Here is a 27,049-nt window from a genome sequence, read left to right as displayed (position 1 = left end):
TTTATATTGAGAAGCGGGATTGCGACGAAAGATCATTGTTTATGGGGAGACAAGCTCGCAAAGTGCACTTGTACGGCTTGTCAACAAGCTAGCCTTTAATGATATGTCGTCTTGTCAGCGAAATAAGCAACAAAACTAAAAATTTGTAAATAATATTTTCCAATTCCCCCCCCCCCCCCCCCCATGGTGCGCAAACTCTTACCTTAAAATGTAATGATTTTGGGCAGTTATGGCTGCAGAATTTTGCAGCAATGTTTTCGAGGGGTCAGGAAAGAATACGAGACCTGATAACAAAAAAGGATTTCGAATATAAGAAAGTTCAATGAATGCACTTTATTAATTTGCATTAGTAAGCACAGTATCCAGTACACCATGGATTCATGCCTCTGCAGTAACAAGTTCCTCCGCAGCTGCCAAAAATTCCACAGAACTGAAAAAAAAAAAGGAGAAAGGCTATATACTAACCGGAATTTGCTTTCTACCTTCCGCGGTAATATAATGCATCATCTCATGCCACCCACTTTTCTACTCCGAACGGATAATATTACAGGTCACCTTCTGAGGATTACACCTTACAAGAATAGATGCCAACCGGAGCCGCTGGGAGTGTCCAGTGGCATTCTCAAACATTACCCTCCGGTGTAAAACTAACTGGGTGCATTTTGCTTTTTGGGCCCGGAAGCGCTGCACATAGTCGCGCACGACTGTGCGCTAAACTGCGCCGCTTTCCCCACCAGCGCACACGATACCATCGCAATGGTTAAACCGGATACCAACTTACAGGCGCTTAATCGTAAGCTCAAGGATCGCAGTTTTTGCACCATCGTCTCTCCATGCACGTGAACAATATTTGCGAACTTGCGGTTCCTTTCGTACAGAGCAAATTTAAACTCGTAATGGCTACTCATTTGCTAGATAAAACAGACCTATCTGATGAGTGCAGCGAAATGTTCCCAATCATGTAGCACCATAAAATAAAGCTTGTATGCTTTTGCTTCACTACGCGAGGTAAAGTCAAGGTCAGAATCTACTTCTTATGACCTTCAAACAGCTTCGAGATGAATTAACGATCAAAGAGAAGGGTCAAATGTAAACTGACGTGGAAAGTAGATTAACGCATGAGCAGTCACGTGGCGACGCACATGATCGCTTGGGTCAATCTCGAGTATCTATCGAGGCGCGCCGCTTGCCTAAGATATTGACCACGTGTAATCACATTTCACCTGTGGCTTCAAACTACGCTTGATTTAAGCTGAGTCACGGGCATATTTATTTCCTTAACCGTATAAACATATTTGCTAAATTTTATAGCAATAAAAACAGCCAACAAAGTTGAAAATCCCTCGGGGTCTAAAGGCCGAAAGTTTCAATGTCCGCCTTACCTGTATACTTCACAAGAATATTATATAAAACAAAATTAAACAAAATTCTCACATAAAATATTGCTAATGTGCATGAAGGCTGATGATAATTTTGCTCTTAATATACAGGCACAAAGTCGAAGTTCAATGAGAGACACTTCTTTTGAAAAATATGCCACTGTATTTTCTCCTTTTAGATTATTGATTAGAAGAAACATTTCTGAAACTCCACAAAGTTGTGTGCAATTTGTGACGAGTGTGTATTTATTCACTGGCATCCACCTAAACGCAGCAATGCGGCTACAAAAAGCTATAGAAGTTTACGAGAATCCAAATTAACTTTAAGTTTGTCTTGTTCTGAGGCTTCAAACTTTGAGTCACCGCCTTTCAGTGAAAGACCTAGCTCTACCAAATGAGGTAACCCAGCAAGTGACTAGTTTGAAGAATCGAAATTAGTGTGGTAAAAGTGAGGACATATAGTTTCAGAGATGTTTTATTATAGGCAGGTTGATCAAAACTGGCATCCATTCCATCCCTCACTTACAGCACTACCGCTTACTGTGATGTAATACTTTGGTTTAATATTCCGTAGCTTAACAAGCATCCGCGACAACGCGCTTCTCGGCGGTTCTTCTTTTGCATACAGAGCGGAGGCAAATTACAAGAATTAAAGAATAGCCCAAACCCCGTTTATTATGGGCTGACCAGAACCGCATATCAATCGACGTGATCGGCAGGCCATTTTTAAAGTTCTCTGTAAAATTTCGGAGAAAAATATTGCATCTTATCAGTCAAGAAAAATATGGTCTGTTGTATCGAGTTTATAGCGAACAGAGCTAAGCAAGAAAATTAGAAAATGGTAGCGCGGAATGAATTTATCAATAACTAGAAGTCGATAACGTATTACTCTGAATTTTAGGAGAAACAACCAACGTGGAGTGAAACTCGTAATAAGATAGTAATAACTCTTTGGCAACACTGTACGCGAAGCCCTGTTGCTAACCGTATCACTGCGCTTAGGTGGATGCCAATGGCTATCGCTCCTTTGGTTCAACGTATTTGGCTGTCTTTTTCATCGCAGCCCCTGACCCCCTTATCGGACATAACTAGCTGTTTTCGATAAATTGAGAACAGAACTGTTTTTCGAATGAAAAATGAGCAAATCACACCTAAAGCTGATTGCTTAGCCACAAACGAGTATTAAGAGGACAAATTTATCGTACAAAATACGTACTGTAAAATGTTCCCACGCAAAGTGAATAACAGGACAGACTGAAAATGATGCACTTGTAAACAAATTATAATCGAGGCCGGATATATGCCTCAGAATTGTCGATCAGACACGGACGCCACTTCGCTCCGCGGCGGCTGCGTTTCGATGGAGGCGAAGCGAAGTGGCGTCCGTGTGCTGTGCGATGTCAGCGCACGTTAAAGATCCCCAGGTGGTCGAAATTACTCCATAGCCCTCCACTACGGCTCCTCTTTCTCTCTTTCCACTTTCATTCCCACCTCCCTCCCTTCCCTTACGGCGCGGTACGGGTGTCCACAGAGCAAGTGTGACAGTTACTGCGCCTTTCCCTTCCTGTGAACCAATTTAACTTTTAACTAGACTAGAGTATTTATGTACTGATATTTGCGTCATCGCAAACGCGCTTTTCACGCAGAAATCATATCGGACTTAAGGCCGCGAGTTAAGGCACATGTTCAAGCTGAATACAGCAAGAATGAGCAACCGGCGAGCTTCTATACTGACGTTTCTCCAATAAGTCAAGACGAGAGCTTACATTAATGGTTTTGCTAGAATACTCAAATGTCAATTACTTAACCTCAAACTCAGTGTTTCGCATAGAAATATATTTATCTCTCCTGTAGGTTGCTTTCACAGCAGCCCAACGCCCATGTAAGCGCTCTTTATTAAGGTGATCTTAACAGAATTCATTGAATTGAGATGTAATTTTTCGTTTGTTTCTGAAATGGGGCGTCTTTCACAGAGTGCGACGTCATGCTATCAATTTGGTGCCGTTATTAAAGCGGCATCATACTCAAACATAGTGGTTTGTAGGGTTTAACGTCCCAAGGCGACTCAGGCTATGATCGAGGCGCCGTAATGGAGGACTCCGAACATTTCGACTACTTGGGGTTCTTTAACGTGCGCTGACATCGCACAGCAAACGGGCGCCTTGCTTTTCGCCTCCATCGAAAAGCGGCCGAATATGTTGATGCGTAAGTCGCGCAAGTCAGTGAATTTAAAGCAAACGGAAACAGTATATGGAGCAGCAACTGGCTGCCACATCTGGGCGATAGCAAAGCAGGAAACAATTTTGAAGTTTAAGCATGGCCTAAACCTAGTGATACAGGGAAAGTTGTGGGTGTTGCAGTGATAGCATGTTTAACACTTGGTTTTATTTAAAAGGGGTGGGCATTTTTATTGCGAAAGCAATACTGCTTGTAGTTTCAAGCCTTTGCCTTACCGTGGCGGTGCCACCATAGACCTTTCGCGTGACCTCTGTGTGACGTCACTTCGAAGAGCTGAGCGACCATCTCGCGCCTTCTGCGAGTAGTGGCTATAGTGCCTAGAATATACCGGCTAGTATGCCGAGGGCACGCGCTCGCGTGGTCTCCGTGGTGCTGCCGCCCCGCCGCCACCCCGGAGTGGCGCTACCAATAGCTAAGGTTTCATAGCTCGGCGTTCGCGGCCTTGGCAGCATAGACGGCATATAGGTCCGGATAGCGCGCTCCGCTTTTGACTGCGAAACCAGTCTCTTGACGGTTTGAGGGCGCGTTTTGTCTAAAAACAGTTGGTGGAAGACAATCGTACCGTCCTAGTACTGTGCGGAGAAAATCACACCTGAAATAGCGCTCGAGAAAGCATTTAACAAATACAGTCGGGTCCATGTCTGCTATATCTTACTGTTTTATTTATTCAGCTGAACCGGAAAAGGCCTTAAGCAGAACACATAGACTTCCTGATATCCAGCGAGAGTAGAAATTTTAAACAACCACCAGAAGTTCATACGTTGTTTGCAATACTTTGTTTTGAATAAATGATTGTCTCGCGCATTGGGAGCCAGCTCACTCCTTATCATCTCAATAACATCCAACTAAAACAAGTGTCTTCAACCGCTATTTAGGCGTTCACATAACAAATGATCTATATTGGACTTTTACCATCACTTCCATAATACCAACGAGAACCGTACTCTCGGCTACCTTCGTCGTAAGTTTTTCCTGCTCCCAAATCACTGAAACTTCTCCTCTACAAATCTCTAGTTCGCAGTAAGTTGGAACATGGTGCATCCATTTGCGATCATTTCACTGAAAACCTAATCAGCGCCCTCGAACTAATTCAGAATAACTCGGAACGTTTCGCCCTTCGGAACTATAACCACAACGCCACCACAAAATTTATGAAGAATAGATTGCAGTTAACATCTCTCTCTAGATGCCGAAAGTATGCTCGTCTTTGTTCACTTCATAAAATAATGTACCATGACCAAATGCGCAGCTATCTTTTACCCCTTCCATCTTATGTTTCGTCAAGAGTTGATCATTCGCTTAAAATTGGAATATATTTCTTTGAAACTAAACGTGCAGCTGAGTTCTTCCCACGAACAGCAAAGTGGTGGAACCACCTTCTCGGCACTGCTGCCTCTATCATGAATGATCAGCGTTTTTATTCCGCCTTACCTAACATTGTATTATTAGACTTGAACACTCTGTACATAACTACTATATACTACCACCTCAATGCCCTTAGATACGGTACAAAGAAACAGAACAATAACAGATCATGTGAACTGCACCTGCCAGGCGCATTTAGGAGATTCAAGTGGGTAAAAAAATGAGAAATGATAACAAAGAAACATGTTTAAAAAACATCTGCAGCTTACACTGTTGCGGAGGGCTTTGTTGAGGAGGCAATCGCATAAGTCGGACGGTTCTTTCAAATGAAATTCACAGTTATCTCTCCACATTTTGGCTCCACCTTTAATCCTTTTTTACAGATAATGGGCTTGGCAAGTGTGGTTCACATGACCTATTATTATTCTATTTTTTGTACTTGACCCCTGCTTGCGGAAAGCTATCAATAACTGTGTATCTGCAGCCGTATTTGTTATCAGTATCATTTGCAATGCTGGTTCCCCTTAATGAATTATATGTCCGTTTTGGAACGTTTCACTACTGACTCATCGCCCGTCCCGCACTCTGTTTTGTTTTCTGCTGCTGTTTTTTATTTTTCTCTGAGGCCACGGTATCACCGGTTGCAAGCTCAAATTTTCATACCGAATAAGCATTCCTTCGCTCCTTGCCCGACTTTTTTCTTCCCCACCCTCCTCGCTTCCCTCCCTGGCTTTTCTGCGTCGGAAGGAAAGGTATATTTAAGCCTCCTCCAGTGATCACACTCTTTAGAGGTGGTTCCTCTTGCACTTGGTTCGAAGAGAAGGATCGCCATCCATAGTTGCTAATTTTTTTTAATAGTGCCTAAGTGTCATTGTAAGAAAGGCTGTTTGAATTTGTTGCCGGACGTTTATATATCAACTACGGACATCATCTCTCCGCTAAACCCTAAACATGCTAAATACACCCAGTTTCGCTCACGTGCTCAAATGCTCTACATTTCCTCGCATAGTAGATCATTGAATAGTATTCCTTTCATCTTCTTTTCTAGAACCGAGGTCATACTGTCTTCTCTACGATTTACGTCTTCCCAAGGGGCACTGTCTCTACAATGTGGTTAATAAACATGCATCAAAAAAAGTTACAGGCATATGTACAATATATAACAGATATTTAAAGTGCGAGTAAGTTAAGAATTTCGGAGAGCCAAGTTTGAAAATATTTTTTTCTACATTACGTTTATTTTCAAGAAATCTGAAAAGTGTTGTTTAAACGGTCTGTATGTGGTGGCACATGAGAAGGGTACTTAGATAAAGACTGTGGTGATCCTAAAAACACTTCCCACCATTTCGATGCTTGGTTCATCTTAGCAACTCTTGTGTGACTTCCGTTCAATAGGCGACAGAGAATAATTAGTAATATGTTTCTTTAATGGTAACAATGTTACTCACATCTCCTACGCAATAGGGGTCGGTTGCTCTCTTTTGCGGCGGTCTTTGAGTGCACCCGTCCACGCTACATAAAAGAGAGATATGTCAATTAAGTATGCTTAGAATTCAGGCCATTGTAATGGCCTGCGTAAGACAGTTATGGCAAAACAACGCAGATAACAAGAAGCCGCTGCGGCTTCAAATATTCACACCCACGAAGTCTATATAAATTCAGCGAACTTTTGAGAGTAAACTCTCTGTTTCTGTGTAGCAACCCGTAGACTACAACATGAAAAAGGCACATTTTTCCCCGCTACGGAAAGTTGGCGAGCGATGGCTGAACTCGAAATTTTTAAAACGTACCTCCCAGTGTATTGCCGAAGCAGTGCGACTAAACAGAAAGGAGATATTGTTTCCTGTATTAAGGATGTGTGTGCGAGCATCGACTTGCGGCACTTGAAGGAAGGTACGCTATGCGTACTGCAAATACAGGGTGCGGCGCGTCAAAAACATCGGTTGTTCTGTTGTAATCTACGGAATGGCTTGTTCAGGATATTGCACTGCAGTCTTGCAGGCTTTAGGCGACACTCGAAGGAATTTTTTTATATCCTCTCTTTCGTATTCTTTCTGTGCAATTCAGCGTGTTCATATATGAAGCGAGCACTGCGCTGTTCATTCGAAGGATGAAATTCGGTCTTTTGCAGCGACAGCTGCACTGGGCTACCAGTCGAGCATTTCGCGATGGCGCATGCACCGATTCCATGACAACCAGCGAGACTCCACAGGTGTGCCGTGCGTTTCGTCGCCGCCTCACCGCATGCCGCTTGTACCACCCGTCGCATGTGCATCATTGCGTAAAAAAGGCGGAGATCAAAAAGGCGGCTGTATTACAACACTTTGCATGGATGCTGAGAAGGATAGTCCAGCCGCTGATTAACGGCGGTAGAGACAAGAGAAGAATAACTCTTTCGATCTTGAGGTTGTCGCCTGGTGCTTGACTAGCCAACAACAAGAGAATGAGCGTAACAATGCAAAGGGAGCAGCGGGGACACCCGAACAGTGAGAGTAACGGCTTGCCAAACAGAGATGCCACACTGCCGAGCCTAATAGACGGCATATAGCCGCAGAGATGGAGCCTATGAAAGACGAGTTGTTTAGCAAACAGACTCTACCAAATCGAAATACTGTGTAGACAAAATTGAGACCACTGCATGCTGCTTCACCGATAATTGGTAGTCTTCGACTCTGTCAAGAAAATTGAATAAAAGAGGTATATATTCAGTGTCTCTGATTGGTAAACGTACAGTGACCACAACAAGCTGAAGCCAGGGAAACGTACTTGTCGGTACGCATATGCCGGCATAGCTGAGCTAAGCGATAGACAATTTTTCCTTCTTCTATGGGGAATCCTGGGCATCCCAACAAACTTTCCAAAAAAGATGCGTTTTTGAACCAGTTAGAGCATGCAATTGAGCCGTACCATGAGCTTTCTGGAAGACCGCTTAGAATTGGGAATAAAATCAACCCCCTTTTACGTCATGTTGCCACACACACCTCAAGAATATTTTATAATGCACATATCCGGCGTTACATTCAAATTTTGTACATTGTTTCATTGCTTAACATTTACATTTATTTATTATCAGGTAACCCGGAGTCACTGAATAACACAAGGCTCAAGACACATAACACATTTAAGCTTGAAATTCGGTTTACAAATTTTTGTTTTTATAATATGCTTCCAATATACATTTGTTACTAGGAACGGACCGAGGTAATCATCGCGCAAGAAATTTGGCGCCGTAGAGGGCACGCGTTTTAAAGGTCGTTTCATTTCTTGCAGCACTATTGGGAAACTAGTCTAAATGTATAATGGACCCAACACCTGCTGTTTACAAACTTGCATTAAAAACTGCGCAAGATACATATTTCCAGTCTGTGAAGGTGATGCTACAATGTTGTGCCATCTGTGGCTAGGAGTGTCGTTTACAAACGCCTTTTCCAATCTAATTGGAATGGCAGACGCTCCATCCTGTGATGAGCGCAGACATGATGAAACGATTGCGCACATACTTTGTGATCACCGACTGTAATGGCCAGCACAATCAGCAGACGAGATGGGTCCATGGAACTGGAGATGCACCCAGACAAGTCTCTCGTCTCACGAAGGGGCGAAGAGCCAGCAGGAATGGGATGCACGGAGTAAAAAAACCGCGACAAAAATTGCGACTTTGGCCAATAAGCCAACATGCAGAGAATTCAGAGCGCAAGGACCTCAAGAGGAGACGGTCACAGGCAGCGGCGAGTGGGAGTGCCCACCAGTGAAGAGCGACGTGACAAAGAAGGAGCAACCGTTACTGAGGTGCTGAGATCTTCCGCTCGTTCGGGTAGGAACTTCATCGACGCGTGCAAGGACCCAGGGACCCCCAGCGGTGACGTCCCACCTTCCTCCCTTTCTTTAGAGCTCGTTTCAGGTGTCCACGAAGATGTGATACAGATACTGCGGCTTTTCTTTCTTATAAACTTATTCTCATTTACCGTTTTGGAGCACACGCGCTAGAAATACTCTGAGACTATGTTCTTCCTTTAACAATGTCGTTATTGTCGGTACTAATTCAACTATCCATTCGAAGTTAGGGCACTTCGAAAGCAGCTACACATTACGCATAATACGCAGCCTAATGGCTAGACGAGACTTAAACTAAGATACTGAAATGTGTTTTATTTTTGAGCCAATAATATACTGGAAAATTGAAAACTTAACAAATTGTGGGGCGTTCGGTTTGAAATTTCTTTTGACTGCGTGGTTTGAGCGTCCCATGCTCAGTGTGCGTATTGCAATTATTTTTGTGATACCTTTGCTTATTGCATAAAAACATGATATCGTTGTAGATGTCGTGATGTCACTAAATATCTACCATTTTTAAACATTATCATGTAAACATTATCATTTCATTTTTGTTGAATTCGAGAAAGGAAACTTAGCAATCTTAGATGCGTTTCTGAGATTCGGTACTTATAACCACGGTAATGATTAATCAAGCTTACGACGGTGCTACGTTCTTGGTTGGTTGGTTGGTTCACAGGAAGGGAAAGGCGCGGTATCTGTCACACTTGTTTTGTGGACACCTAAACCGCGCCGTAAGGGAAGGGAGGAAGGTGGGAGTGAAAGTGGAAAGGGAGAAAAAGGAGCCGTAGTGGAGGGCTACGGAGTAATTTCGACCACCTGGGGATCTTTAACGTGCGCTGACATCGCACAGCACACGGACGCCACTACCGTTGACGGTTTTCAGCCTCCCGATACAGCTATTCAAAAGAAGGCAGCCACTATAGCTTTAAGAAATATGTTTTTTGGTGTACCAAGGCGGTTTCAATGGCACCTTTGTTTCAATGCTTTCTGACATTACACATTTGAGCAAACAGCGAATAAGATTAAATAATAACCAAGTACCTTGTTTTTAATTCTAAGTTATTGAGCAGTTATTACTGAATCTTTCAACGGGCATCTTGATGCAAACAGATACGTGGTACTGACCGTTGATAATATCTGTACGAGTTTTGTTTTTCTTCTTTAGAAACGACAGCTATCGTCACCGCTTTGGCTAAAATGTTTGCCGATCTCGCGCTAAATTTTGGGCCTTCAACCAATTGCAAAAGTACTGCACGCTTTCCCTCCTCCTACTTTGCTGCTGTCTAAAATACTTGCTGCTCCCAACCACGCCGGACAGGAAGCCTTGCTAGCTGCTTCATTCTTTAACAGTGCTCAAAGCGCGAGTTTTCCGACAGGGCACAACGTTTGGCAATTCATACCCAAAATCTCGTAAACGACGGTGCCGATGGGCCTTCTGCTTTCGAAGTTATAAAGCTTGTAAACCTACCTACAGCGGCCGGCTACAAATACCTGATTGAAACTAGACACAAAATTCTAAAAGTTAAAATTTTATTGAAAGGCGCTTATACAGTCAGCGCACTACTTGGTGTGCTTTATTTGGTCTGAAGTCCACCAACCCTTCTACAGTTGTATCACAGATGTCTTATATCTAGCGAAGTGCACTCTTAAAATGAATTGGGAGTTTCCGTGCAATACCTGGTATATTTGCACCACGTGGTCAAAATAAAAAATTTTGATCAGCAAATATCGGCAGCTGAACATCTATCTTTCGTGTTTATAGCATACACGATAATCGCCTTGCTGTAAACGCACCCGAACATACCACACAGACGCATTAGAAGACAAAATTCTGAAATAACAATCTTCAACCGACAAATAATCCCCATTTATCTGATCACTGGCACGAAGTTCAGCGTTTAGATATCTTCAAGAGATTACACTACATGCTAGAAGACAAGTAGTGAATTATGAAAACAACCAATGTTTTTTTTTAATTGAGGGGTGAGTTGAACAAATGAATAATACTTCACCTTTCAAAGAGTATGGACCACAGATGAAAAACTACAAGATGTAGGTTATTATGTTCATAGCAACGTGCAGAAAATTAGTTAAACAAGGCACGCGTGGCAGCGCGCAAAAAACGCACTCCCCTCACCAGGACGAATATTTCTTTAGCTACGAAGTTTCCCAGAAATCTGCACATCATTCTGTTGCAGCCGGAAAGCTGCATTTTGACGGATTTCAATGCGTTATCACTCACTTATGCAGAAAGTTCCAAAATTTCACAATTTGTCAGGGAGAAATTCATTAAAATACAGTTTAAGGGTGAGTAAAAGAAGCCAGAAATGCATAAGTTACACGGAAAACACACAAGAATTCTGAAAATACCAGGGCCCTGAGAATGCTGGAGTCATTCAAATGTTTCAACAATGTGAGACTTCCGAAACATCCGAGACAAGCAAAACAGGTCATTTTCATGACCACTATATTTCTTACTTAATATGGAATCTTATAGTGTTGTGCCTCTTGTATGGTTTTTGCAAGGGGTATAACGATTTATCACTGTAACGTTTAAACACGCTTCGCCCCATATTTTAATTTCTTCACATTGATAAATAATTCGGCACTGTCAGAAAAAGAAGATACATGATTGTGCAGATAGCGTTAGTATAGACATAAATTCATGCAAACAATCCATACTGCGCGAAATGTTTTCTAATATCAGCCTTGTAGGTGACACGCGGACATTATTCTTGTAGCTTTTTTGAAGCAATAATAATTTTTTTGATGTTCGTCCTAAATCTCGTAGGCCAGGTCATAGGGAGATAGGTCGTAGTCAATGAAATAACATATTCTAGATTAGCAGCTTTAAATATTCTGAGAATTCTTGTTGAAGTCTGCAAAGGGCCTAGATACACTCGAATAGTTTTCTTTATGATAGTGTTATGACCTGTCCTTTTGACGTAAGCCGGAAATATCACCACAATCGCTTTACAATCCCGTACAATATGTAATTGTCATCAAGGCGAAAGGTTAGGGGTCACCTGTGAAAAAACTTTAAAATTGAAAAGTCTGAAACAAAGTAGATTCAGATTTGTTTGCATTTAAAATAAAAACATTTTATCTTGACGGCATGTTTGAAGGTTTAGGACAAAATTGGCTCTGCATATTAGATCGGTGTTAGCCGAGGTGGTGAGGCAAAAACGTGAGTCATCCGCATTTATATTGTGCTGGATGTTTTAAGCAATATTTATGATGGCATATATTTAAACGTCAAACTGAAATTGGCTTGACATGCTGCACCGCGAAACACAACATTTACCAACGGCCATATATTGCCATGAAGCGCCATCATTGACGACGACCAAATAATTTGGTTAAAATAGAATGAATTACTTCAACATATTACCAGTGATCGATAAGTGCTAATTTGTAGAATAAATATTAAATTTAAGAGGTAAAATGCCTTACTGAAATCTACAAAGGAGGATATAGCTTAACAAAACGCGTAGCTGGGCTAGTCGGTGAAGCATGTTTTCATAAAAAGATATTCAGCGCGTCCAGTGTCCGTGTCTTTGTGTAGTGCTGAACATCTTTTAATGAAAACATGCTTCACCAACTAGCCCAGCAACACGTTTTGTTAAGCGAACTTTCTTCTACTATGGGCCCCTGTTTTTATGCTGCATCCGTCAAGCCGGACACCTTGAAGATGGTGAGCGCAATAGCAGTCAGTACCTGCAGAGCAAGGTTCATCACCTTCTGTTTCAAGAAAGGGCTGGTCAGCGCCCGTCCTGTGTTTTCTTCCAGCGTCCGTGTCTTTGAGTAGCGCTGAATATCGTTTTATGAAAACCTATAGCGTTACGCATTTAGTTTTTAGATTTCTTAAAGTGATTTCTTTTTAAGCGCATTCGGAGACTTGAAACTAATTACATACCTTTGCATCAGGCTTTGTGCAGAAAGGAGGAGAATAAGAACGTGCACCAGATTAAGCTGCATGGCGAATCCTTAAAGTTACCCTTTAGTCGAAGTCGAGCTGAAACGAGGACAAACAAGACTACGGTGCATGTCTCAATCAATGGAAATTTCCACCACATTGATGAAGTCAGCATTAGGCTCTAGTTTGCTCATGGCAAATTCTTAATACGTCAGTCGCTCGCTGTGGGGCCACCCAAGGCTCGCTGGTTGCCCTACTTGCAGCTTCGCAAGTTTTCGCCGTAAGTAAACTTCGTGCTCTAAGAGGTAGAGAAAAGATTACATCTAAGCCAGTGTACAAGGGTTGGAGCTTACCAGAGCCACAATATTTGAAAAGGTTACTATGAATCATTTTCCAACCACTTTAACCATCTCGAATGTCAACTTGTAAAATTTAGTTTACACGATGTCAAATTCGAAGTTCGAAATATAAACGTCTGCGCACTCAATTTTATGTTGTAGTTCCATGATTCGCGGCTTAAAACACAGATGCTTATATCATTTCGTTAAAAGCTGCTATGATTAGTAGTCACCGCAAACTAACACTCAGTTTTATCGCTAGTGCAACCCTGCTTTATTTTGTACAAAGCTTTATAAACGTTTTTGCGTTTTTATTCTTCCTTGTTATTCCATTTTCGCCGCTTTCTTGTGGTTTTAAGATAAGAATTCATTCTTATCTTGAAACCGGCGCGAGGCCGTCGTCGTAATGGTGTTGAGCCGTCGTCATGGCGTTGATGTGGTTGTAGGGTGGCGATTGGGGTGGGGGAAGAAAAGGAGGAGGGGACGCAGCGATGTGGGCGTAAGTCGGTGCTGGGCGAGGTGCAGGAGGATCAGGAGTGACAGGGTGGTTGATAGTGGCCGACTCTTCTTTAATAATGTGGCGGAGGCCGGCGTCGTTAGAAGGAGGAGAAGAATGATAGCACCCGTGCCGGCAGAAAGGGCTGAGGGCTTGGAGCTCCTCGCGGATTATGGCACGAATCATGGCTCGTAGGTCGCGGTCAGTAGAGTTTGGGGCAGTAGTGAAGCCGGGCTGCAATCGGGAGGACTGTAGCTGGTCGAGGCGTTGGCAGGTCGTTATAATGGAGTGAACACTTGATGGATTCTGGGCAACTAGGGTGTTGTAAGCCATTGAATTGATTCCCTTCAAAACATGGTGTACACGTTCAGATTCCGGCATGGTGGGGCTGATACGCCGACAGAGTGCAAGCACGGCCTCTATGTATGACGCATAGGACTCACGGGACCTTGACGGCGGGTAGCGAGCTTGTTCCTTGCAATCTTCGTCCGAACAGCCGGGTCGGCGATGTGCTGTCGGAACTGCTGCTTGAAGGTGGGCCAGTCTGTGGTGTGGGGCTCGCGGTTAATAAACCAATTTCTGACAACCTCAATAAGATAGAAAGATACGTTCAGGAACTTTAAAGCATCATCCCACCGGTTGTAGGCACTGCAGCGTCCATAAGTGTCAAGCCAGTCATCGACGTCTTCGTCGCGACGACCAGCGAGCAGCGGCGGGTCGCGTTGTCGTGTGGGCACCATCGGAGGCGGCGGTGTAGCCGAAGTAGAGGGTCCGGCCGGGTCGAGACTACTGTCGGTTGACATGACGATGGTAGTTCTTAAACGGCGATCCGAACGTAGCTCCTGCGAGAGGCAGGGCACAAGGCAGCAAGGGGATCGAATTTCACCTCCACCACTTGTAAAAGAAGGCGAGGTTCAGACGGCAAGGTCGTGAAGGCAAGGCGAGGTATGACGTGTCAGCGTTTAATCTGCTGGCGAAAACCCACGAGCGCGCCGGAGCCGGCGCCGCGCGACGATGATGATGGTATGTACAAGAGGGAGAAGAAGATCATGGTATGTAGAAATGAAAGAAGATCCGAGGAGGGCTCACATTGGTTGCAAACAGTTACTTATGCTGAATAAGTAAACACATATCAGTGGGAATAAAGAAGGCTTCTAGATTTTTGTGAAACACATGGTGTCCCCCCAGAAGTGAAATCTATTATCAAAGCCGGTTCACGTTATTTTATATTGCCTTTAGCTTTTGTATTCTTGTGGAGTGGTCTAGATTCGATTAGGTTCTACAAATGCCAGCAACAACATGGGATTACGCTGGTTTGTTTATTCTGTAGCGGAGTGTCATGAATTGAAAAAACTAGCTATAGAGCACCTAATATCTAAATGTTTCGGTCGTGTGCGCCAAGCTAAGACCGAAATTTCTCGAAAGAAGATTTCAATTAGGCAAGTGGTAGTGTTCACGTCTGGTGCCGGTATATGCATGAAAAAGGTGGTTGATCGGATCCCAATTACCTAGCATTCACTTCTGTTGTTAAAGTATCGCGATCAATCGAAAGATTACTGAGTCAAAGGGAATTTGGTAATTTTTGCCGCTATGAAGTATTTATGATTTCTGCTTTTTTCTCGCGCTATCTTCATTTGAAAGTGTATCCTGAAGTTACGATCTTGGGAAATTACGAATGATTAGGATCTTTTTCTTCTTTTTGGATTGTTACCAGTGTTACAGTAGTTTAGGGCCTATAGCGATTTACCTGTCTGCATTTTATGCTTGCGTCCACCACATGATGGTCTTCCCGAGCATGTGTGCCTCAACTGTTACACTTGATGGTAAAATCGGAAGGGTAAATAAGAAGGACTTACAAAATTGAGTCCCACGTCTAAGATCACTCGTTATAGTGATTGTGCATTCAACACTTTAATTTGCCATCTACGGATTTTGGCATCTTATTTGTGCCACTCCGCATATTCCTTATTCAAGTCTGTGCGGTAAATTTCCGTGTTGTGAGTATTTTTTTTCCAGTTTGCAGGTTGAAAAAAAAGATAACCTGGAAGCTGTGGTGTGTTCCTGTCCGCTCTTTTTAGTGCTGTGGAAAATAACCTTTCTGAGAAAAATATTGTAATACCGAATAAGGTACACGATTGGTTGTAGCGCTAACCTTACCTGCAATTACAGACTTTTGACAACTAAACAAAGGTAGGAAGTTTTATTTCACTCCGAGAAATTTTATTTTAATACGAAGTTTCTATGAAAGCTCTATAGCTTTCTTGTAGCAGTCTCGCTGCGATGGCTGGATGTCAATTAGTTATTGCTCCTTTATTACGTTCTATAAGGATTTAAAACAATAATAAATAATAGACTGCTTTCCGGGGCCAGACCATTATTTGAGCTGTGGAAGCCCCCCTGCAATTGTTTTTGCACTGCGATCCACCAAACTCTTACGGTCGGCCATCAGGGTAGACAGCCAGCCTTCCTGCAAAACCATCGAGCCTCACCCTATGGTATGACCAAATTTTCTCGTCCACATGGAAGTCTCGGCATAAATGGGCGCTTGGAATACATGGGCGGAAATACATTCTCTTTCAACCTGCATGAATTATTTTGGTGCAGTGCGCAATATATAATTTTCAAAGCTTGCGGTTTGCATGCCCGGTGCTTGAGCACCTTATACTTGGGTACTAGTGCTTCCATTTATAGAAACAATACTTGGGTACATGTCTGTAGCTGATTTTATCTTCCCTTTTTCATAACGCCGACAAAAAGTGAAAGCCTTTTCTCTACCAGCCACTTTCAATCCAAGGCACAGGCATTCAGAACAGCATTGCTGGTGACTGATTCATGCGATTGCACCGTCTCTGTAGCCAGTGTATTAAAAAAAATTACGGCCGATTTGCATGGTTAAACAAGTGCGAAGTAGATGCGCAGCACTGCTCATCTCTGTTACACCTTTCCATCACTTGCAGTCGCGCAGCCCTTTGTCCTAGGTTTCTACCGCATGTTTTATTTCCTCTTCGCTTCGGCATTCGTTTCACGATGGCACTCAGTGTCTTGAGCCGTTTTCTGGGCACGCTAGGCACGTTTCCTCATCATTTGTGTTTCTAGATTCTTCCACCGTTTAGCTGCAATATCAGAATCAGTAAACTTATGATGCCGTTGCCTTTGTAACCGTTATACTTAAGCAAGTCGAGCACGGCGAACCTGCGGCGCAGTGCCAGACGGCCCGGCTTTATCGATTGCGACGCGAAACAAACGCTCGACGCAGCGCGTCCTCAACTTCTCTTACACCATCTTCAAAAATTGACAAAAACAGGAACAACGCACCCAATCCCTTTACAATGCACTGCTGTGCGGCTGAAAGATGCTTGGTGGGATCATAAGGGGAGAGAAAGAGTGAAGAAAGAGAGAAACGCGCTTGAAGGCGAGCGCCAGTTAATGCGCAGAGCGAGCACAAGCTGCTTCTCAACGCGGCGAGCAGCTCGAAGCCTAGATCCAAGGAGCGCCGCGCGTGAACTTCTGCTGTCCGTGAATGCTGTGGTGTGATTGATGCCAGGGGAGAGCAATGCATGCAATTGGTCCGCAGAAAAGGAAATTCGCAGCATCTGTCATACCTATTCTGTGGACATCGCGCCATGCGGGAAGGTAAGGAGGTGGTGGTGAAAGTGGAAAGAAAGAAAGGGGTGCCATAGTGGAGGGCTCCGGATACTTTTGACCACCTGGGGTTCGTTAACGTGCACTGGTATCGCACAGCAGAACCAAGGCCACTTAGTTTCGCCTCCATGGAAACGCAGCCGCCGTCAGTCGAGATCGAACCCGGGTGGGGAGAGATGCCAAAGTTAAGGACGCGTTGGAGTGAGCAGTCGTGTCTCCTCGAGGAGAGAGATGCCGATTTTGAGGAAGCGTGATCTGCACACGACTTCTCACTCCGGATTAACACACACTAGCGCAACGATGCCCAGTGACGGCCGCCACACCCGCAACAGATCACCCCCGGACGCCTGCGTGCGGACCCAGAGGTGGCTGCCGCTCCATATTCGGCGGAGATAAATGTTCTTACTCCTCCTCCCCTCTCTAACTGGGTGCATCTATGAGGCCACTCCGCCCCTCTCAGTGTTAAATCACGTGGTGCGGACGTCGCCACTTTCCCTTCCTCCTCTTCAAGTGCACGGAGAGACGGATTGACAGAGAGAGTGAAAGAGGGCGGTTTTTGATGCAGCTGCGCGGCCGCTCCGCCTCCTCAATGCTGATCTGCATGTCGAGCGCGCCGCCACCTTCTCTTTCTCCACTTAAAGTTCACGAAAAGAGAGAGAGTAAGTGGCTTCGGACAAACATCAGCGAAACAAGTGATTGCGGCTAGTCGTGCTACGCACTAAAACAGCAAGCCTTTCATTCTGAGATCAGATTTTCTTTTTCAGTACTTCATCGCCATTGATAGAGGAGGAGAAGTTGCTGTATTGATTTTTTATGATATGCTTTCAATAAATAAATCGGGGCGGCAGATTGTGGAAAACTGGACTACGTTGGAATTTTAAGGCCAAGTTTTCTCTAGGAAAGCGCCCATTTCCTTTAATAATAGGTTTCTAGAACAAGCACCCCTTTGGGAAGGTTGTGCCTGAATTGTGCAGCAAGAACTCGACTTCGTTTCTGTTAAGTAACGCTTGACAACGAGTTAGCAGTGTAAACCTCTTACTGCTCCACGATAATCTGCGCTCATCGATCTCTAACTTATTAAATTTTTTCGCTGTCTTGTGGAGTAAGGAAGTGCAGCGCTCAAGCGCCATCTCCTGCTTGAGAGAGGTAAAGCAAGAATGCGGACACTTTAGTATTCCATGATGTATACCAGCGTAGCACACGTAACACATCTGTCGACACGACGAAGACTTGCAACCAAAGAAGCGCCTGACTTCCTACAGACGTTTATTGCATGAAATTATAATTTTATGCTTATTTTAAGACTACACAAACTTTGGAGACAGCACAAACACAAATAAAATTATTGTGGGTGCACTAACAAAGTTATCAGTGCTCTGGCACAGTCGAGTGGCAGTTTTTCAAGAAATGACTCAGGAAACAATCTGCGGGTTTTGTTATTTTAAAATTAGTTTTTCGATAGCACTTTCACCCACTAAATATCAAATGGATGTTCAACGCTTGTATGTCTACCTGTCTGCTCGTATCTTCTCTTGTTCTGCGCTATTATACATTATATGATTCCAAAGAATTCCAAGGGAACGAAAGCGTAGCAGGGGGCGGTAGACAATTCGGTGGGCGGATGAGGTTAAGAATTTCGCAGGGGTCAAGTGAATGCAGCTAGCACAAAACCGGGTTAATTGGAGAAATATGGAAGAGGCCTTCGCCCTGCAGTGGGTATGGTCAGGCTGATGATGATGATGATGATAATGACATCGTATAATTGTAGATCTCTGAAAAATATAACAGTGGGCATCACAGCTGCCCTTTTCAACTTGTCTCACATTTTCCTCGATCTGCTATAACCCACAATGGTTATCAAGATTACAACGTATTGTGGCTGTCTGGTGAATGGCAGTTTTTGAATTTGAGGGACTCCTTTCTCAAACGAGCCCTGTACTTAATGCCTAGCCTTAAATATACCCGAGAGAGGATGATTCAAATGGCTGCCACAGTGTATGCTGCCAACGGCAGCCAGGAGAACGAGGTACTGCGCGTGTTCGCGCCACCTTCCATGTCCATACGAAACACTGAAGATTCGGTCAGTTAGAAGAAATACAGCAGCAGGAGACAGCAGGGGACACAGTGCTACCTTGCTCAGGGCAGGAGCCATGAACAAATGCCCGCATGGACCATAGCTGGATGGTGAAGGTAGGATGGAGCATCATCTCTTGGTAATAAAGCCAATGCGCGCCGCTTTCTGCTGCTTTCAATTAAACAATACTGCAGTAGAAATAGGTTTATCGATTTTTACCAATGTGAAAGCACTATTGTATGGCTCTGATTGTTCGATATAACTCTGGTTGGATTTAGCTTTAACACATACTGATAACTCCCTTTGCAGGTAATAATAAATAAACTCAGATCATGACTATTAGAAAACATAAAGACACTACTATGCTACCCCCACCTGATCCACGCTATGTAAAAAAACTGAGTGCGGTTGGAAATTCTATTCTTAACTGGTTTCGACAGCGCTAAAATTGTCTGGTAAAGCGACACGTGGGCGGGCTCAGCGTTGTAGCATGTGCTTTTTCTCTGCAAAAGCATTGCTAATAAAGTAAGCAAATATTATCGCTATATTTAGGACTTGCATCTTTTGCAACTGTTGAGAACTATTCTAAACTACTCGGGAAATGCAAATTATGCAATTTCACACATTTAAGATTCGTAAAATACTTACATTCAGTTTGGGATGGATAAACTGAAAGAGAAATATTGCAGTGTTAGTTGTTCTATACTCTTGGGCAGACTCTCAGGTCTAAGGTCTTCAACGAAACCGCATATGAGCAGGCGCTTTTATAGCACCACCGCAGATGCATTCCACTCTGCTTCGAGTTCGTTGCTTCCGGCAGAACGCTTGACAAAACAATACATCAGTTAGCATTGAATGTCTTGTCCAGGTCTTCTACCTTCCACACACAGCTAATTGCTACGTGCTGAGTTCAAATAGTCGAGCGCAACAAAGCAGAAGATTCAGCAAGAAATATGATATGATATATATATATATATATATATATATATATCCTTCTTCTGTAGCAATTAGCTGTGTGTGGAAGGTAGAAGACCTGGACAAGACATTCAATGCTAACCGATGTATTGTTTTAGCGTTCTGCCGGAAGCAACGAACTCGAAGCAGAGTGGAATGCATCTGCGGTGGTGCTATGAAAGCGCCTGCTCATATGCGGTTTCGTTGAAGACCTTAGACCTGAGAGTCTGCCCAAGAGTATAGAACAACTAACACTGCAATATTTCTTTTTCAGTTTATCCATCCCAACAAAGCAACAAAGCAGAAGATGCAGCAAGAATGATATATATATATATATATATATATATATATATATATATATATATATATATATATATATATATATATATATATATATATATATATATATATATATATATATATATATATATATATATATATATATATATATATATATATATATATATATATATATATATATATACCGGGTGTCCCAGCTAACTTGAACCAAAGGTTACAAAATAATATATTTGAGGTAGGTCAGTGAAACCAGTTGCATACAACTACCAGCCTGCTTGCGCACTACAGGCAATTTTTTGTTTTGCAATTAGTTAATTGGCTAATTGTGTTAATTTTTCTAATTTAATAAATATTCACCTTAGACCAAAAATGCGAATTGGAAAGTTGTAGAGCACCTTCGGAAACCCCCATTCCATTAATTGCGATAAAGAAAGTCTCACGTGTATCTTTTTTTCCGGGCTCAAAAGAAAGCCCGCGAAATATAAATAATACCACGTGACTAGCGCATTTGAGCGCAGCGATCGTGGTGCTCTCAGTCGTGGTTTGAGCGAACGAAATCAGCTGCGGCCGTGACCCGATGGTCCCGTTGCAGCGGCAGGCAGAAATGTTGGCGATGGTTGGAGCGAGCTCGAGCTCGCCCGTCGTCACCGCGATCTTGGCCAGGCCTGTGCACCGCAGCAGCCTACATCACGACAGGCGGATGACGATAAAGAACCGGCAAATGAAGGTGCAGCGCTAATTTTAGTCGAATCACATGTCATCTCTTTCTGACTAATCAATTGCGTTCCTTCTTCAGATTTAGGCTAATTCGGGACCTCACCATCTTGTGGTCACTGCATCGCACTTTCCCGATTACCTCTACATCCTGCACAATGGCGGGGGTTGAACACATTATGAAGTCGATTTCATTTTTAGTCCCTCCGTTAGGACTTTTCCATGTCCATTTCCGGTTCTTCCGTTTGCTGAAGAAGGTATTCATGATTCGTAAGTTATTGCGCTCTGCAAACTCAACTAGTAACTCCCCCTTGCTATTCCTAGAACCAATGCCATAGTCACCTACTGCCTTGTCTCCTGCCTGTTTTTTCCCTACCTTGGCATTGAAGTCGCCCATTAGTACAGTATACTGCGTTTTTACTTTTCGCATTGCCGATTCTACATCTTCATAGAAGCTTTCAACTGTCTGGTCATCATAACTACATGTAGGTGCATAGGCCTGTACAACCTTCTGTTTATACCGCTTATTAAGCCTAATTACGATGCCTGCAACCCTCTCATTAATACTATAGAATTCATCTATATTACCCGCTATATACTTATTGACAAGGAAACCTACTCCTAGTTGTTGCCTCTCTGGTAAACCTCGATAACACAGTACATGCCCATCCTTCAGTACAGTATATGCCTCATTCGGCCTGCTAACCTCACTAAGCCCTATGGCATCCCATTTCATGCCCTCTAGTTCCTCTAACAGCACTGCTAAACTAGCTTCACTAGCTAGGGTTCTAGCATTAAACGTTGCCAGGGTCAGTTTCCAATGGCGGCCTGAGATATCAAAGCTAATAAATAAGCGCAAGGTGGCCGATATAAGGAAGTATAACATGGACAAAATTGAGCATGCTGTAAAAAAAGGGGGAAGCCTAAAAGCGGTAAAGAATAAATTGGGCATAGGCAAAAACCAGATGTATGCGATAAGGGACAAGGCGGGCAACGTTATCACTAATATGGACAAGATAGTCAAAGTAGCCGAGGAGTTCTATACAGATCTCTACAGTAGCCAAAGTAGTCAGGACTGTGATAAGATTGGCGGTAGGGAAAAACAGTCAGACGTTCCACCAGTGACGAAGGACGAGGTCAAGAAAGCACTAGAAACTATGAAAAGGGGGAAATCAGCTGGAGAGGATCAGATAACTACAGATTTGCTGAAAGACGGGGGGAGGATATCGTGCTAGAAAAACTGGCCACCCTGTATACGCAGTGCCTGGTGTCATCGACGGTACCGGAACCATGGAAGAACGCAAACATTATCCTCATTCACAAGAAAGGGGACTCTAAGGACCTTAAAAATTACAGACCAATCAGCTTACTGTCTGTTACGTATAAGGTATTTACTAAGGTAATCAATAATCGAATCAGGACAACCTTAGACTGCAATCAAGCAAAGGATCAAGCAGGTTTTCGGAAACGGTACTGTACTATCGATCATATCCATACCATCAATCAGGTGATAGAAAAATGCTCGGAATATAACCAGCCCTTATACATAGCATTCATTGATTACGAAAAAGCATTTGACTCAGTTGAAACCTCGGCGGTGATGCAGGCATTGCGAAATCAGGGGGTAGACGAGCCGTACGTGAAAGTGCTGGAAGATATATATAGTGGCTGCACAGCAAACATAGTTCTGCATAAAGAGAGTAACAAAATTCCCATAAAGAAAGGTGTTAGGCAAGGAGACCCAATCTCCCCAGTACTAATCACAGCTTGTTTAGAGGAAGTATTCAGAGACTTGGAATGGGAGCAGTTAGGGATAAGGGTAGATGGAGAATACCTCAGTAATCTGCGATTTGCTGATGACATTGCCTTGCTAAGCAACTCGGGGGATGAACTGCAAATAATGATTGATGACCTAGACAGAAAAAGTAGAAAGGTAGGCTTGAAAATCAATATGCAGAAGACTAAGGTAATGTTCAACAGCCTCGGGATGGAACACCAGTTTACATTAGGTAGCGAAATACAGGAAGTAGTAGGCGAATATGTCTACTTAGGACAGGTAGTAACCGCAGATCCGGACCATGAAAAGGAAATAACAAGAAGAATAAGATTGGGATGGAGCGCATTTGGCAAGCACTCGCAGAATATGACTAGCAGCTTACCGGTATCGCTCAAGAGGAAAGTATACAACAGTTGCATCTTGCCTGTACTCACCTATGGGGCTGAAACGTGGAGGCTAACCAAGAGAGTTCTACTTAAGTTGAGGACAACCCAGAGGGCTATGGAACGAAAAATGGTAGGGGTAACATTAAGAGATAGAAAGCTAGCAGAGAGGGTCAGAGAAATAACTCAAGTTAACGACATTCTAGTAGAAATTAAGAAGAAGAAATGGACATGGGCAGGACATGTAGTGCGAAGAGAGGATAGCCGATGGTCTCTGAGGGTAACAAACTGGATTCCAAGGGAAGGAAAGCGTAGCAGGGGGCGGCAGAAAGTTAGGTGGGCGGATGAGATTAAGAAGTTCGCAGGGGTCAAGTGGATGCAGCTAGCACAAAACCGGGGTAAGTGGAGAAATATGGGAGAGGCCTTCGCCCTGCAGTGGTTATAATCAGGCTGATGATGATGATGATGATGATGACATGTCATCTCGCCCCTTTACCCAAGCCTGTATGCGCAGATTCAGTGGCTGATACCTTATCGCTCATTCGTTTGTCTTGACGTTCGCTGATGGGAGAGAACGAGGGTTTGTTAGAATCCCGGTGGTGTCGGCTCGCCGCTCTCGGTGCTACTTGCACCATCACGTGGGCCGGCTGTCAGACGCGGGGGAAGAAGCCATCGCAGGCATATCGGCCTGCCGCTTTAACTGGGCTAAGGAGACACGGCCGCAGCTAATTTCGTTCGCTCAAACCACGACTGAGAGCGCCACAATCGCGGCGCACAAATGCACTAGTCACGTGGTATTATTTGTATTTCGCGGGCTTTCTTTTGAGCCCAGAAAAAAAGATACACGTGAGACTTTCTTTATCGCAATTAATGGAATGGGGGTTTCTGAAGGTGCTCTACAAGTTTCCAATTCACATGTTTGGTCTAAAGCCGATATTTAATCAATTAGAAAAATTACCATAATTAGCTAATTATGCAAATGCAAAACAAAAAATCGCCTGTAGTGCGCAAGCAGGCTGGTAGTTGAATGCAATTGGTTTCACTGACCTACTTCAAATGTATTATTTTGTATCCCTTGGTTCAAGTTAGTTGGGACACCCGGTATATAGATACATATATATATTTTTTTTGCGAGCCTTTATAGCAACACCACAGGTGCATTCCACTCTGTTTCGTGTTCGTTGCTTCCGTCAGAACGCTTCACAAAACAATACATCGGTTAGCATTGAATGTCATGTCTTCTCCAGGTCTTCTACCTTCCACACACAGCTAATTGGTACGTGCTGAGTTCAAATAGTCCAGTGCAACAAAGCAGAAGATTCAGGCAAGAAGTATACACACACACACACACACACACACACACACACACACACACACACACACACACACACACACACACACACACACACACACACACACACACACACACACACACACACACACACACACACACACACACACACACACACACACACACACACACACACACACACACACACACATATATATATATATATATATATATATATATATGTGTGTGTGTGTGTAGGAAAGAAGCCAACAGTCGGCGAGGCCAAGGAAAGCGTTGGGGATGGTACTTTATGTATTTTTTTATTTAATGTTTACTTGGATAATCACAGAAATTAGTAATGTAATCTGTTTCGGCGAAAGATAATTAAACACAAAGTAGAAAGTTGGAAGAGCACCGGACGAGACATTCGGAGGTCGTGGATTCGGTTCCCACCATCGGCACGTTGTTTTTTCTTCTACTTTGTGTTTATTATATTTCGCCTAAACAGATTACATTACTGATTTCTGTGATTATCCAAATAAACATTAAATAAAAAAAATACATAAAGTACCATTCCCAACGCTTTCCTCGGCCTCGCCGACTATTGGCTTCTTTCCTTCATGTATTATAACGAGCACCCTCATTTCCCCTTAATTGATCTGCTTGTAGCTTACGGGGGTCTCGGTTCTGGCAGGCTTGAAGCCATAGGTAGCGTAAGAGGGTCCTAGCACAGCTTTCGCCCTCGCTCTTGATCACGTTCTACCTGACGCTGGCGGTAACAAAGGACGTTCCACGTCTGCCGCTATGGTTGAGGGTGGCGCTGGTGAACACTCTCAAGGTTCGTATACAGACAACATAAATACCCAAGCAGGTAGCAGGGGGGACAGCGGCCGATGTAGCTCAGTTGGAAGAGCACCGGACGCGATATTCGGAGGTCGTGGGTTCGGTTCCCACCATTGGCACGTTGTTTTTCTTCTACTTTGTGTTTAATTATCGTTCCCCTAAACAGAATACATTACTAATTTCTGTGATTATCCAAGTAAACATTAAAAAAAAGACATAAAGTACCATCCCCAACGCTTTCCTTGGCGTCGCCGACTATTGGCTTCTTTCCTTCATATATATATATAGGATGCGAGAACATTTAACGTAATTGGCCGCTTAAAAAATTATAGAGCAAAGGGTACGCTTCATATAAAGGAATATTTTTTTTACCCGAAGCTGGCCTTCATCAGGAGTGTGAATGCAAGTGATGGGGGTAGGTTTTATATGCCAAGAGTGGAAAAAGAGACAGGTGCGCAGAGAAGTACAATGGCATTGTAGTGATGGTTGGGATAAAAACCAGGTGCAGGCGGGGAGTGAAAGAAAGTGCAGGTGGGGAGAGTGAAAAAAAAAAGACGGCACATGGAAGGAAGCACAGTAATAGGTATGACCCCAGGTGACAAAAGCAGGAATTGTGTGACCTTCATTGTGTGTATGGTGGGGGAGGCTTACATTCCTTTGGGCCACCTGCAGAAACTTGACTTGTCCGTTTTGGGTGTGTTTGAGGAAGGAATCTACGGGGTAACTGAACTTTGAAGTGGTGAAAGAATGCCAGGGCTCTCATTTATACCGGCATGCAGCTCCATGTAAAAGCCCTAAAATTTATCTCCAGTCGTTTATGGTACCGAATAGCCTTTCTGTAGATTTAATTCCGTCAATGAACAACCTTTCGAATGCCCATAAATTGGCTTGGAGCCAAGAACTCCACAATGCATCACTTAACCTTCTGAAACTAACCATAAATCACTGCGAAGAGACCTTGGCATCGCTGAGTCGGGAGGAGGGGCGAGTTCGTCACAACATTACACTATCAACAACTGAGGGCAACGAGCTTGAGGTCTTCCAGTGCAGGAGAGCTAGAGAAGTTTGGACTAAGAAGTGTAAAAAATTTCAAAGAGATAACGTCCCTTACATAAACCTTGAGCATGGCGCGACGCCACAACCGAGTAATTTTTTTAATCAGTCTAATCATGTAGCAAACGAATCAAGAACCCACTTAAACACTTCTAACCAAATAGCGGACAGACCACACTTTCAGCAGAACATTCTTAACTTTTTAAACGTAACATTTAACCCGGAAGAAACAACACTCCTATCCCGTGGACTAAAATTCTGCCCAAATATAGGGAAGGGTAGAGCAGCAGGGGCCACGCTGTAGTTACGACTCTCTTTTTTTTTTAGAAGAGCTGACATATACCACAGCGATCGTGAACATAATGACACGGGTGGGTGACATTTCCCAAGCCTTCCTCTACTGCGTCTCTATAAATGATGTTGCTTCGGAATTCGAAACCCCATAAACT

General features: G+C 43.5%; 1 long non-coding RNA gene across 1 annotated transcript; it reads right to left on the bottom strand.

The window, feature by feature from the left end:
• Window positions 1-317: 317 nt before the first annotated feature.
• Window positions 318-20,084, bottom strand: LOC146173881 (uncharacterized). Its single transcript, XR_014701916.1, has 4 exons — window positions 19,934-20,084; window positions 12,736-12,834; window positions 6,431-6,494; window positions 318-430 (listed from the first exon to the last, which is right to left on the bottom strand). It is a non-coding gene; the product is annotated as an uncharacterized LOC146173881 (long non-coding RNA).
• Window positions 20,085-27,049: the final 6,965 nt, after the last annotated feature.

The sequence above is a fragment of the Amblyomma maculatum genome, chromosome 11 (genome assembly GCF_055883805.1).
Source record: "Amblyomma maculatum isolate TAMU_Amacu chromosome 11, ASM5588380v1, whole genome shotgun sequence".
Lineage (NCBI taxonomy): Eukaryota > Metazoa > Arthropoda > Arachnida > Ixodida > Ixodidae > Amblyomma > Amblyomma maculatum.
This window is presented reverse-complemented; position numbering and strand designations above follow the sequence as displayed.